The sequence below is a fragment of the Euprymna scolopes genome, chromosome 10 (assembly GCF_053919585.1).
Source record: "Euprymna scolopes isolate OS-2025 chromosome 10, ASM5391958v1, whole genome shotgun sequence".
NCBI lineage: Eukaryota > Metazoa > Mollusca > Cephalopoda > Sepiida > Sepiolidae > Euprymna > Euprymna scolopes.
This window is the reverse complement of record NC_136491.1, coordinates 30,680,175-30,696,028: the sequence shown is the minus strand read 5'-3', so window position 1 is coordinate 30,696,028 and position 15,854 is coordinate 30,680,175. Positions and strand designations below refer to the sequence as shown.

Below are 15,854 nucleotides of genomic sequence, written 5' to 3'. Positions count from 1 at the left end.
AAAAAAAATTTTTTTTTTTTAAATTATTGATGCTTTTACAAATTAGGCTGGTGTAATTGACATGTTCTTCCATCTAAAATATTTCAATTTTTAGAAATGACTAGCATGGCTACCCAGCGTTGCCCGGGTGGAGAGAAGTGGTATATTAAGGATTTTGAGCAACCCCTTCAAAAAAAAAAAAAGAAATGTTTCAATCCAAATAGGAGCAAGTGCTCATGCGATTGCACTAAAAAAAAAAAAAAAATTAGTCATGGTAGGTAGGCTCGAACCTGTAACGCGAAAGAGAAAAAGGAGGTGAAAAAAAGCTAATGCACTAGCTGTCACGGCCACGCCGACTTAGGATGTCCAGACAGGTCAAAATAACGTTTTTTTCAACATACGTTGAGATTGCTAGGCGTATGACTTGCAAAAATCAACCCAGTTGACCAGCACAGAATTAATCTTGTTAGCCAAATTTTAGATATTTTTCGTCAGAGAGATTGATCTTTCTAACAATACCAATTTTGTCACGGTCCAATGCATCTGTCAAAAGTTTTTGGCAGACATACACACACACACACACACACACACACACACACACACACACACACACATTTTCTCTTTTATATAATAGAGTAGTGGGGGTGTCTGGCGTTGCTCGGGTGTTTGTCCGTGTGTGTGTGTGTAGAAAAAAAAAGTGAAGGAGGAAAAAAAAAAATTTTTTTGGTAGGCAGGTAGGCTCGAACCCAAAGCCTTGAGGTAAAGTTGGAAAAGAAAACGTGACATGTTACCACTATGCTAAGAAGGCAGAGGAAGTGAGAATCGTTCAAATTAAATGCTTAAAAAAAAAACAAAAAAAAACGCAGGTGCATAAACGAACGTCTGCTTTTCTAAATCAAACATCACGCAGTCAATTCTGACTTCAAGCTAGTTAAGCTTGAAGCTTTCTGCGTATTTGTTTGTTTCCCCACGATGTTGGGGAAAACCAGCTCCCTACAAAAAGGGGAGTGTCCAAATGAATAGCAACAATCATTTTAATCTCATTAACTTTTGCTTGAGTAGCTCTTCGCCTTGATAAGCAGTAGTTCAACAGTACCCCCCCCCAAAAAAAAACCCAAAAAGCAAAATGCAAAACAAACCTGAAATAAATTCTCTAATCGTGCTTTGGAACAAAGAATGTTAGTAAGCAGCTAACCAATAAAAAATAACTAAGATGTTGCCCATGTGATATTCTCAGCTAAACGTGTTTTTGATGCTGCATGCGGATGATGAGTGACCGTACTATGTTTTTGCACCTCTGTTTGCATATTTCTATTACTTCACAGCAAAAACATTATTAGTATTGTTATATTGTTGTATCAGTAATATTTTCCGTTAGACAAATTTGCCGTTGATAAATTCTAATTTACATTTGCTGCTGATAAAAATGTTTTAGCCTAAATTAGTATTTATTTGTTTTTTAAGAAACTAATTCTTGCAAAGATGGTGCATGTATAAAAAGATTAAAAAAAAATGGCTAGTCCTAATCAAATATCGATTGTTCCGGATTGAATGACAAACTTTGAGAAATAGACTGGCTTCACTTCATTATATATAAAAAAGAATAGATAAAACAAAAGATTCCACTGACATGTTTCGTTGTCTACGACTCATCAGAGTGGCTGAATCTTTTGATGGGTCATAGACGCCGAAACACATGTCAGTGGATAATTATATTTTAAAAACTATATATATGCCGCTCCCCATATGGCGTACCAAATTGGTTAAAGGGAAAATTATTCCCAACTCACTTTTAGGTAAAAACGCATTTTTGTAAATAATTGAATTCATTCAAAATGTATCACGAAAACAAAACACACACATATATACATATATATATATATATATATATATATATATGCGGGTTTTTTTTTGTACTCAAAAGTAATGGACTAGTGAATTCAATGAGGTTGTTAGATAGTGCTCAATAAAAAGAGCTGATAATACTTGTTTACTGTTATATAAACATGCTCACATCCCGCTGCTACAAACAGCCACTTGTTTCAATCATCAGGCAGCGACTTGACTATTCAAATGTTCAATGAATAATCTTGATAATCAATGAATGATTATTCATTGAACATTTGAATAGTCAAGTCGCTGCCTGATGATATATCTGCTGTTTGATTGAAACAAGTGGCTGTTTGTAGCAGCGGGATGTGAGCATGTTTATATAACAATAAACAAGTATATATATATATATATATATATATATATATATATATATATATTAGAGCTATACAAATTATGTAATCAGGTGCAATTTGTATTTGCAATGACGAGGAGTCTGATTTACGATTCTGGTGTCAATTCTAAAAGAGTCCTTCATAAATTGTAACTCATGACTCCTATTAATCTTCAATAACATTTTTCTTACGTTAATGACTAAAGCTAAAAGGAAAAAGGAAAAAAAAAAACTACCGTTTTAATGGAACTTCTTTAAGAAATTCTTGTCACACTTAATCGAATGATTGGAATCGAGTTTTCCAAGAATAAGAATCGGCACCAGAATGGAGAGAAATTCATTTCTGATTCTTAAAAATGATTCTTTTTATTTTCAAGAAATAATTAAAATTATTTCAATTACGATCAACAATCAAATTTTATTGGAATAATTTTATTTTATTTTATTTTTATTTTTTTGATAAAAGAAAAAGAAAACGATTTTGTATGGAGTCAAGATATTAAAAGACGATTATACAAACACCTTGCGTCTGGCATGCGACATTGATTTTCTTGTGTGTTTTTTTTTTGTTTTTTTTTGCAGATTGATGATTTTTCTTTTTTAGTTTAATTAGAAAAGCAATGTTTCAATATTAAATTTATTTTTAAATAAGATCACAATTGTTTTGAATAATACAGAATGAAGCATGTTGCCACATCTAGCGAGGGGGGTTGCTCAGTGCACCCTTTCCTGCTTTTTACAAAACCAGCTTCGAAATCTAGTGAGGAATGTCTTCTTCTTCTCCTTGCTACCTCTTTCTCACAGTTGTCTGTGTAACACAATACCACAGAGCTGCTTCTCAACTGACTATAACAGGGTCGGTTTTTCAAGTTCAACATAAACAAATTCTTGTGAGGAATGCTCTCCTCTTCTCCCTGCTACCTCTTTCTCACAGAAGAGACGTGGCGAGTTTATCTCTGCTCTATCATAATTTTCATGGCAAGTGCTCACCAGATCCTCAATCTATGGTCCCATCCTCTACAGCATCCAGGACAAACACTCGCCTAGCTACAACCACTGCCAACAAACTCTTACTCTCTATCTATACCTAAAACTAAAGCACAATTTCATAAACAAAGTTTCCTTTTTTGCAACTATTTGTCTATGTGACACAATATCACAGGGTTGCTTCCCAACTGACTATAAGTCAGTTTTTCAAGTTCAACGTAAACAAGTTCTTGTCAAGTCATCCTTGTAAATAATCAATTTCTGCCCAATTTCCACCATCATTGATTAACACAGTGTTCTCTCATTTAACTTTTATCCTTGAGTGGCCTCTTTGACTTGACAAGCAGTGATTTCTTTGTAAAGAAAAAAACAAAAGAGGGGGGGGTTCAATCTGTATTAAGAATGGAAAGTGCTCAGGTTTATCCCAGAAGATTAAAAAGAATGAATCTATAAACTTTTCCCCCAACAATTCCATCCTTGACATAACAAGTGACCTTGTGTATCTCCATGAGCCAAAGAGATATGCTGGCTCAACTTCTGGCTGGTTCAACTAAGCTGGACAGATCTGCTTATAGAGATAAAACTAAATGAGAATCATCTTAAATGCACAAAGTGAAACATGAACGTTATTACACTCTTGTGTGAATCATTATGCAAGATGTACTTCAGTTACTGGTCAGGCAAAGCTTGACAAAAATTCAGCTATTGACTGTAATGTGATACTATGGACATCTCCCCGCCCACAGAACGTTTGGAAGCAATTCATAAAAAAGGAAAAGTTGTCGGAAGCAACAACAAAAAAAAAAAACCCTTGGTAATGGGTAGAAATGGTTCACCAAGGCGCATAAAGGCAATAGGATGAACACCTAAAAGTAGGCTGGATAGTCAGTGGCCCAGTAAGAAAAAACGCCCAGACATAAGATTTCCAATTCTGAAGTTAAAATATTTAGAATTAGTTTTACAACAGTTTTCAGTGTGTGACAGTCGACCAAGGTTTGTGGATCAGAGCAAACTGAGCACAGCTTTAGCAGACTCGAGATGAGTCAACTTGAATCAAACGATAATGATGACCTCAACAGCTAGATTATTTCAATTAGGTCTTAGTTAATACACTGAAACTTAACACGTTGATGCTAGTGCTTGGAGGGGTCCTTTTCCATAATGGTATAACACACACACACACACACACACACACACACACACACACACACACAGTACAACTGATGTCTACAGAATGTGTCCGAGTTTCTATTTTATATTTGTAAATAAGTATTTTCGCTCTTTTTGCAGAAAAAAAAAAAAAAAAAAAAAGGGTATCTTCAATTCCCATGGGCCCTGAAAAAGGGTCTCGGAATGATACAATGCTAGGCAAAAAAAGGGGCCCAAATCAACTATTTCCATTATTTGATGGTCTATATAACCTAAGGTGGATACTAGTAACATTGCAAAAAAATGACAATTTTCATTTTAACTTCCAGAATATGAGAGAATTTTTCCACAAGAAAATTTGTCCAATTTTTGTATTTTCTTAAGTTTGCAATATTTAAATGGATATAAAATCAATTCTACAGGAGATATTGAGCTGTTTTTTTTTTTTTTTTTTTTTTTTTTTGCATTAAATCAAAAAATTCTCTCGTCATCATCTAATGTCTGTTTCCATGCTACCATGGATTGGACGGTTTTGCTTGATGGCTCTTCTCTCTGAATTTTTGTTTGATAGGCAGTTTTGACGAAATTACTATTCCTTGGACCACTGTGGGACTAATGGTTATTGCGATGTGGTACAAAAAAACAAACAAAAAAAAAAAAACACTGCACAAGTGAATTGTGGCTTTATATATCAGATACTGCAAAGTTTTCTAATCTGGTAGAGGGATCCCATTATCTTTGCATCAGAAATTGTGTTCCAGAAATGAGAAATTCTTGTAAATGTTTTGCAAGGAGGAACCAAAAACAATCCTGCAAACAAACAGTTCTGGAAGTTTCTGTTGAACAACTACAAAGGCTCATTGAAGAAAGTTCACAGAGCTGAAGCAAACTATTTTGTTTTCGTGATGGTAAAGACCATTGTCGTACGAGAAGAAACGGAAAAAAAAAATTGTTCTTTTACTTTTTTATCAATATTCTATTTCGGAGCTCGTGGTGCAGTGGATAGAAGCATTGAATCCCTACGGTTCCAGGTGAGCATTGTCTGAAGATAGCGGTTTCAATTCTACCCAAAGCAGGCTGGAGGTTTAGTTGGCCAAAACGTGGTGAGACAACAACTATCAAAAGCAGTAATTGCTGAGGATGCAGTTAAGAGACTCAGCATTCTGATCCTGTCGCGGTTAATCACCTGAAGAAGGCCAGAGGATTAGTTGGCCGAAACGTGGTGAAGCAACAACAACTGTGAAGATGAGGATAACAGTCTGCAAGTAAATAAATACTTATCAATATGGCTAATTAATTTTATTAACATAAATAATTTTTTTTTTTTTTTTTTACCAAACCTAAATGAAATTAATAATAATTCCATTAAGAGTGTAAATATGATTATATTTTGAATTATTTTTCCTTAAGCCCTTCACATAGTAATATATTTCAACCCCGGGCAACACCGGCAAAGACAGCTAGTTAAAAATAAATCATTAGTATTTCGTTCGGTACTCATTCTTATATTTATAGCTCTTTTACAGATAGATAACACAATGATGAACTTAATTTTTTCATGCATTTGAAATAGCACTAGTAGGGAGACCTGGCATTGCCCGGGATTGAAGGAGGATCAATGAAGGTTTCACACTCCCATATTTTATTATCATCGAAATTGGTGAAATCACCTATATTTCAATCAAATCGATTCATTGCCTGCTCTAGTTGGGACCCACTGTGGTGCACCGAGAGGAAGCTTCACATGCCTCCCCACAGTGACTTAGTCCACAATATATTGTAGTCTATATTGCACTGTAGAGAACATACTGTTATGAACGTAATAACCCTTATCCATGATTGGCTTCCGGGCCTTGACAAGTGGTGACCACCTTGTAAAAAAAAAAAAAGAAAAAAAAAAAAAGAAAAAAAAAAGTATTTTTATATAATGGCTGTAATTAAAGTTTCAAATTAAAAAATATCATGGTTCAATTGTATTCTAAACAGAAACATTCATTTTTAAATGCACCGTCTTATCAAAAAACCTACTGTTGATTTTTAATGCCAGGACCTTCTGCTTGTGCGGTGATAAAACTTTTCAAGTCCACTTGCAATGTTAGGCTTTATAAGACTGCTCCTTCTTTAATCAGATTTTTTTTTTTGCTCATTGATAATTGTTGGAGGCATTCCGATAAAAACCTATGTAGGAACACTCCCAGATACAAAGTACATTATGTGAAATTTCCAAAAATAATTGGCCTAGCTGTTTCGGCGTCTATAGGAAACAAGCTCTCTCTCTCACACACACACACACACACACACACACACACACACACACACACACACACACAAAGTGCCTTTTATATATAAGTAGAGTTTTGAAAGAGAATAAAAAGAAAAAGCAAAAATGTTCAAAGTAATTTGTATCCTTCATGTTCAATTTGATCATATATAAGTAACAATAAGAATCTCGCTTGACAGAAAGTTTTTTTTTTTGTTACAAGAGATTCATCAAGGCCTGTAGGCCACCCGAGGATAAGTGTTAATGAATTGAAGATGATAATGCAGTAATCATTAATGGCATGGATTGGATAGAATTTGGATTATTTAAGAGAACAGTTCAGCAAGAACTTTACATTAGACTTGAAGGCTGCCATGCTGTAGTTGGCAGGGAAGCAAGCCGATGGAACAGTGTTCCCACCTGACTACAACTTGGATGTCTTCAAGTCCAACGTTAACAAATTCCTAATGAACCGCCCCCTTAAATAAACACTTCATCAAATCTCCACACTAACGTACTGTACTTGCAATAACCCTTATCCCTGAGTAGCTTCTGGGCCTTGATAAGTGGTGATCACTGTGTAAAAAAAATAAAAAATAAAAAGAAACTGTGTTCGTGGAAGTTGTGTTTAGATTTAGGCATAGAGAGTGGAGGTAAATTGTTGATAATGGTTGCTGTTTTGTGTTTCTGAATTTTTTAGATGAAGTTTGATGATTTGTCTGATTGGGATTATTCCGACTACTGTTCTCATCATTTGGTATATACGGCATAATCACGTTGACACACCGGTTCCCGTCAGATCACCGAAGTTAAGCAACGTTGAGCCTGGTCATTACTAAAATGGGTGACCAATTTGGGAAGCCCAGGTGCTGTATGTAGGAGGACGTCGACACCTCCCTGCAAAAAGTTGCAAGAATCTAACGTCATCATATCCCCTAACGGGGGTATACATGCGACTCCGCTTGTGAATTTCATACTCCCATAAAACTTTCTCCTTCGGAGGAAGCCGGTTAAACCCTGAATAGGGTTGGTGCTGACTGCACACACACACTGTTCTCATCTTGCGTGTCATTCGCAGAACGTTTTGGTCACTACTATATTTTAGACTAAGTAAATCAAAACCGTTAAGCAAATATACACAACATATTTCTTTATAAAAACAGGCATTTATAGTTTCAGATGGCCAAAATAATGTTTTCTTAGCTATCACGAATACTAACCAAGTTTAGTAACATTAATCGAAACTATCGGGACCTGTGGAAATTCCACAGGGGACTCATTCATATGTAATATATTGATGCTTTTACTTTTTAAAGGATGAAAATAAAAAAAATTTTGCATTAATTTTCGTTAGGTAAAAATATTTTTAAAAAATCCCCAATTTTCCTAGAGAATTTGTCCTAACTTTTTCATTTTTTTTTTTCTTCACTTTTAGAATCCCGACTATATATATTGGGTACAATATAATATGAAAATCGATAGAGAATTGACTATATAATAATAAATACGAAATTGACTATATAATAATAAATACGAAATTGACTATATAATAATAAATACGAAATTGACTATATAATAATAAATACGAAATTGACTATATAATAATAAATACGAAATTGACTATATAATAATAAATACGAAATTGACTATATAATAATAAATACGAAATTGACTATATAATAATAAATACGAAATTGACTATATAATAATAAATACGAAATTTACATCAATTAAAATATCATATTAAAGCTTATTTTACGTCTCCTGTTTGTTCAAGACAAATATCTTTATATTAGATGCATCGAATTGGTAGGTACTGAATTAGCGCTGACAAAATATTACCTTAAGTATCGGGTTTAATTATATTCATTTTTGGTTTATATAAATGGCCGATAATTTTCACCTGACGGGGTGGGGTCACTTGCAGGCAAAAGCGTCTAATGGCTACACAAAAAAAAAAAAAAAAAAAAAAAAAAAAAGAAAAGAAAAAAGTTTCATGGACAAATTCAAAATAGACTAGATTACGTTGTCTGAAAAGTAGTGGGACTGCTATCATAAATAATCTATTTAACTTACCAAACAAGAAACCACATCGTTTCTCCCTCAAAGTAATATTCATAAAGAGTTTCTTATAAAACAAGTCGGCAATTTTAATGAATTATTTTCTCAAATGAAAACAATTTAGAAACAATCAGTTATTTTACAAAAAAAATTATTAATTTATTGATTAAATTATATCCACTCAAATAATTTTACATTTCTTAGAAAACAAGTCAGCAATTTTAATTTGTGAAATTCTGTTTTCAAGACTTTATATTGGCTATTTCTCATGTAATATTACAATAACATTAACACAATTCCTGGGTTATACCAGATAGAGACAGCTAGTGTATATATATATATATATATATATATATATATATATATATATATATATATATATATATATATGTATGAGCCTGGCTAATACCAGATGGGTGACCATTTGGGAATTCTAGGCGCTGTATGTGCTCTCCGCTTATCTCGGCATTGTTTCCAGTCGTCTTGTACCTCAACTTGCCACTGGTATGCAACAATGTTGACTCAGGAGAGGCGTGGTTAGAGGTTGCGCAAGTCTTGCCACACAAATTTCACGCACAGGCACCCTTACAGTGGGTATCCATAGTCTGTCAAGACTGATGGAAGCCTTTATATATATATATATATATATATATATATATATATATATATATGGACTGTCCCATCGATTTCGACACATGAACTTCCGCCACAACAACTAAGTTCTTCGCAAATCCACATAGATGATTTGTTTAGACTGGTTAAGGCTTTGTGTAGAAACATTTTTTTGTTTTTCTTTACACATATTTGCTCTGCAATAGTATTGAGCACTCTCTTCAGGTTTTTACTAATTACCAGTTTTACCAACTACATATATATATATATATATATATGTAAGAAAAAACAAAATTATTTATACATTCATCAACGTTTCGTCTTTATCTGAAGACTAATCTCATTATATAACAAAAAAATCAAGTTCATTCGAAAATGATAGTGATTGGATCAAGAGTGTATATGTAGACCACTATATAGTCATGAGACACTGGATAATCCCTGTAAGGATTCCTTGTGTGTGAAGGGGGGGGTCTATTATGAAGCTAGAGTTGCGTAATCCTAACCACATCTCTCCTGAATTGCTTAAGTCTAGTTGCAAAAGTCCTAGATGACTTAAAAAAAAAAAAGAAGCCCTCTCACATACAGTACCTGGTATTCTCAAATTTAATATTGATCAGGCTCAACATTGCTTAACTTGGGTGATTTAATGGGAACCAGTGTCTCAATTTGGGATGCTTATTTAAACTTGCACTTATTTAGGAAAACAAAAATAGAGAAAAAACGTTTATGATGTACTTATTTGGTACTTACTTTGTTATATTTCACAAATCACAAAAATTGATCGAGTAGAGGTTTTTTAAAAAAATTTTTTAAGAAAATTAAATTTACGATTTTTAGCGATTAAAAAGTTTTCTTTATTTTGAGTACAAACAAAATATCTCTCATCGAATGTCGCCTTTGAAGATGGCATCCATACATTTATCCCAATCAGTTCATTGTAATTTTTTTTCATAAACAAAAAACCCAAAAAAACTATTGGATCAAATTACGTGATTTTTGAAATATGCTATCTTTGTTCCATGACGGGTACATACATCGTAAAGACTTTTCTGCATTTTCTTTACTTAAAATCTTCATTATAAGTGCAAGCCTGAATAAACACCCAACTTGATTATGGCGTATGTAGAGTGAACATATAGCAGACGTAATCACGCCAACACACCAGTTATTGTTAGATCACCAAAGTTAAGCAACACTGAATCTCGTCAATACCAGATGGGTGGCCATTTGGGAATACGAGGTGAATGGAGACATTTTCTCTTACCCTGCAAAAAACTAACATCTCCTCTGACCTTGGTGCATCTGTGGACTGCTTGTGAACTTACTATTCCCTAGAAACTTCCTAGAAAGTCGACTCAACCCACCAAGAGTAAATGCCACACTAGGTACTAGAAATTTATAGCAATCTGGTCTTCCTGGGCAAAAATTAGTTCTCGTTTATCCTCCTATCTCGCCGCCTCTCTGAGATAAAAATAGTTGTTCTTTGCATAATCATGTGTCCAATTTAAATCCGGTATCGTCTTGCGTGTCTATAGCTTTTAAATCTGATGCAGACTGATAAGAAAACACTGACCGTGGGAGGGCTATTTTTATCCCTTTTTGAACCACCCACCCCCTTCTCCGCCATGAAAGGCATGATAACAAAGCAGGCAGAATGAAAAATTCTTTATATCGTTTTTTTTTGTTTTTTATTTTTATTTTATTTATTTATTTTTTTAAACAAAGTTAATGATTATATTGTATTGAGCGGATTATTCTTTTCATCTCGACTGTTATTTGTATGCTTGGATTATCCGTGAGAACAATAGTCCAATCAATACAAGTAATATAAACAATCATCCCTCATCTAAAAAAAAAAAAAAAAAAATAATCAGAACTTTATAGTTAATCATGTTCACAATTCAATTTACTGGGTTCATATTTCAATGGGAACATTCGAGAAGTTAGAAGAAAGTCTCTAGGAAAATTGGGGATTTTTAAAAATATTTTTACTTAACGAAAATTAGTGCTCGAGCCCAAGACATTTATTATTATAATAGAAGGGGGGGGGGGAGACTTCCTGGTCGTAAAATACGCTTAAATATATTTTAATTCATGCAAATTTCGTATTTATTATTACAGAGCCAATTCTCTGCTGAATAAAGTTTAAAAAAAAAGACTTGGCTGCCATCAGCTAGAATCGAAACCGAAGCCATAACATTTAGTGCTTCAGTGGCGTTCCTTACTGTGAGAAATTTATTTCTCATATCTCAATTTCCTCCCTGCAGAGGCAAAAGAATCCACAAATACAAAAGCCATACCTTTAAAACTCAAAATTTATTCAAATGTAACAACAATGAAAGTTCTTTGGTTCTGGTATAGTCCTTTTTCAAAACGGTGGCCCGATTTGCTTCCATACGCATGGAGCCTTTAGTTCGAATTCCTATTGTCGGAATGTTAGTTCGTTGTTCCTCGTAAGGATCCATGAATGTTCATGGTAAACTCGGCGGGAGTGATGGCGCCTTTAATTAGGCATAATGTGAGCCCCTTGGGACTCAAGATGAATTGAGATAAGATCCAATATTTGGTAAATACACATGCAGAACATTTCTTGAATGTCATCCTCAATTAGGATAAATTCAACAGCATAAGTAGTCTCTGCTTGTAGAGATGTGATCCTTCGTTCACCAACTGTTTGGTGTTCATGAAAGAATTGTCTTAGCTCCCTCCAGTGGGAGCCGCTGGGTTTTTAGTCTATCCCGAGTTCTGTGTAGACTGAAAAAGAAAGCATGATACAAAAGCGCGCCAAGTCAATCACCTGACACATTCAAATTTAAACCAATGACGGCCGACCACGATAATTGCGTGGGCGGTCAAACAAACAAACAAGAAAAGATGGCTGCCGTATATGGAATTTCTCACACTAAATTAAACCATTGCAAACTAGAATGAATTTGCCCATGCGCAAAAGTAATAGAAATATGTCGACAAGTTGAAATTAACATTTTGCATTTCAACTTGCCGACATATTTCTGTACGCAGTATTCCTCCATCCAAACAAAGATTTTACTCGTTAAAATAATAATAATAAAAAAACTTTCTTAGTGTTTGATTACTATTTCAGGTTAATTTCAGCGTTACGTGACCAGTAAGTAGTTTAAGTTTATCGGTTAAATATTTTCACACAGGCACACACACACACATACATCTATCGTTTTATTTATATAGATAAGTCGTAGTTCTGCTGAATTCAGTACCGAATGTCACAAAAACCGTGTGTGTGTATGAAATTCCAATATCATGTTCATTAGTTAGTTCACAAACAGAGCGTTCTGACAGAGGTAAGCGAACGTGAGGGGGGGGGGTAGGGCTGGTAAGATTTGTTGAAGCCGAAAAACACACAAATACCAAGAGACAAAAGCAGTCGCATATGTAAACAGGACATTTTATTTGTGTCAGGTGTTACAGAGAGAGATAGAGAGAGAGATAGAGAGAGAGAGAGAGAGAGAGAGAGAGAAACTATAGATGTTTTACTTTTCATGATAAGATTAACCAAGTTGAATGTGGAAATGTCAGACGAGTCCGATAAATTTAGAACTGATATGTTTTTAAAACTTGGTTTGTTTTACGGCATATTAATCCCTTTTCGAGTTGATATACCGTAAAATAATCTGGTCATTTCAGTAAAAGTTTTTATTCTTCAAGATTTTTTAAATTCATGGTGTTTAATTATAGAGAATATTTTATGAGTGTAATTCAAAACCTGAACGAAAAATATTTAAAATATCAAAAAGGTGCTTGTTGTTAAGTTATAGTCGACAAATCGATTTTTTTTAAACATATCGTTTTAAGCAAAAAACAATATTATGTACTTAATTATCATGTCGAAAATAGTAATATATCCAAAAATTACGAAAAATCATGGAGTAGAACAACTGCTCTTGCGTTTTTATTTAAAAAAAAAAATCAAAAGTATAGACAACTTAAGATCAAAGTGTAGTATCTGTTCTTCAGATGCTGCACTTCAATTTCTTGTTCTCTGTCAGTGGAGGAGAACTCCTTCACCACTGAGACAATTTTTATTTTTGTTCCTTTTCTCCACATTAAAAAACGACCCTGTTGTCTAACTCTGTCCCGTGGGGAGACATTGTAAATAGGAACTTGCAGCCATGACACAAGTAATCTAAAATATTCTTTTCGGAGTTATGTCCCCTGTATGTGGGGTTCTGAATATGACCTTAAACTATATCCGATGGTGAGGCCCCAGCTTGCGGGCTTTGGGGAGTGTGGAGCAACCTTTCAATTGCCATTGCTCCCAGGTCCACTCTGACCTGGAGTGGTAGTACCTGTTAGGGTCCCAACTATGGGTTAAATAGAAACCGACTTCGAAAAAAAAAAATGTATTCTATTAAAAAAATGTTCAAAATAACTGGATTCAGCATTAAATAACCTGAAAAGGGTTGGTATGCCGTAAAGTAAAACCAACCAACCAACCAACCAACCCCTATGTGTGGCCTTCTACTGCATACTCTATAACGTATAAATAATAAAAATATTAAATAAAATAAAAAAATTACGTAAAAATTTTAACTAGAAATAAATTTCTATTCGATTTTTCGTAATTTTTGGATATATTACTATTTTCGGCATGATAACCAAGTACGTAATATTTTTGCTTACAACAACATATTAAAAAAATCGATCGATCGACTGTACCTTAACAACTACTACTACTAAAAAAAAAAAATCTTATTGATAGTGCGTGACCATTTCTTGTATGTCAGCATGTTTCTCGTCTCTATGTAACTTTCCCGCTTAGGACAATGTGGCTGAAGCCCAGAAGGTGGAGAGAATAAGCCAGTGCCCCAAAGGTGAAACACTCTGGTCTCTTAAGAATTACCTAGCAGCCTCGTCGGCGCCCCAGCACCCTGTCAGTTAACTCCTTCCCAAAGTTGAATCTACTAGGAATACAGAAAATTAATAACACAGCTATTTGATTTACACATTTTTTTTAATATACTGTTAATTGATTATTTAACAAAAATCAAAAATATAACAGTGTAAAGTATTAAAACGAAGTTTTAAAAAATTCTATTAAAAACAATAAATAAAAAATAATATATATATATATATATATATATATTATATATATATATATATATATATATATATATATAGCGAGGTCAACGGCTCCCTGGAAAAAGCAATAAAAATTCAGCATACCAATGTATAATAAACACTTACAAGCCTCCACCCCTTGGAAAAACTTCAAACTAACTACGAAAATCGCCATTTTTACACATTTGAAAATAATTTCTGACGAGGACGCATCACAGACCGTCTAAAACGTGCGTAAACGATTTCAAAAAAAAAAAAAAAAACATTAAAAAATGATCCAAACATAAAAAAAAACATTATTACAATGATCCAAACATAATTCTAAATGAAAAACCAAGACACGGAATAATAAAATAATGTTAAAAAATACACATTGTTGGTGACTACTCCCTTATTTAAATACATATATATATATATTTAATTTAATTATATATATCATTCAAACACTAACGTGTTTAAATGAAATGATATATATAATTAAATTAAATATATATATACTGGTCCTGCCAGTGTTTACAAACGCGAAGGTTTGCCAAGAAAGCTACAAATTTGAAATCTTCTCCAAATATTGTAGAATGAAACAGAATTAGCCGTCTCGCGTCTGGCACGTTCTCCTTGAAGACACAAGTCATTTTATATCTTTCATTCAAAATGGATTTTAATATTTCATAGACGATCTTATGACGCGTTTGGTATCATTCAAGCACTACCGTGTTTGAATATATGGTTAGGTGGTAGTTTTAGTCATTTAGAACTGCTTTAAAACTTCACCGCTCACTCATTTTTCGACCAAATTTCAAACAATTATTACAGTTTATAGATCACTTTCTCAGTTATATTGTGAAAAAAAAAAAAAAAATTATTTTAATTTTTTTTCAATTTTCGTTCAGTAAAACAAAAGTTATGATGAATTTTCTGGTGTTCAAAATCGTAAAAATATCTAAGGAGATGATCGACGCTTTCTATGACTGGTTTCCATAGCAACCACGTCGCTTCAGCGACTACTGTTGCTACTAATTCAAAAAGAGAAGTAACAAGTGAAACAGAGAGAATGAAAGCATGAAAGGGGGATAATTGGGGGGATTCTATTGAAAGCAGATGAGTGCCGTACATTGTTATTTACATATATGTTTATGGGGGTGGGGGATACTGAAATTAAACAAAAAACAAGTGAATTTACTGGAAGCATGGATTACAATAGAAATATGCGAGCATGAAAAGTAATATGGTTAAGCTTAAACATGGAAAAGTAAAGGACTAGTTGTTAAAACTGGAAAAGAAAAGGGACAAGATATTCTAGTAAAAATATAATAAATTTATAACTTAAAATATTGCAGCATTAAGATTAAAAAAAAAAAATTAAATTTATAACATTATATAATCAATTCTTAATGCTTTAATATTTTAAGTTATAAATTTATATTTTTTACTAGAATATCTTGTCCTGTTCTTTTTCAGTTTTAACAACTAGTCCTTTACTTT

The 15,854-nt window shown here is 33.5% G+C and overlaps 1 protein-coding gene and 1 pseudogene across 1 annotated transcript in view; one reads left to right on the top strand and one right to left on the bottom strand.

The window, feature by feature from the left end:
- Window positions 1-15,854, bottom strand: part of LOC145285900 (uncharacterized) — a 202,720-nt gene that overhangs the window by 96,575 nt on the left and 90,291 nt on the right. The gene's annotated exons all lie outside the window — the stretch shown is intronic.
- On the top strand, window positions 7,359-7,477 carry LOC145286804 (5S ribosomal RNA; annotated as a pseudogene).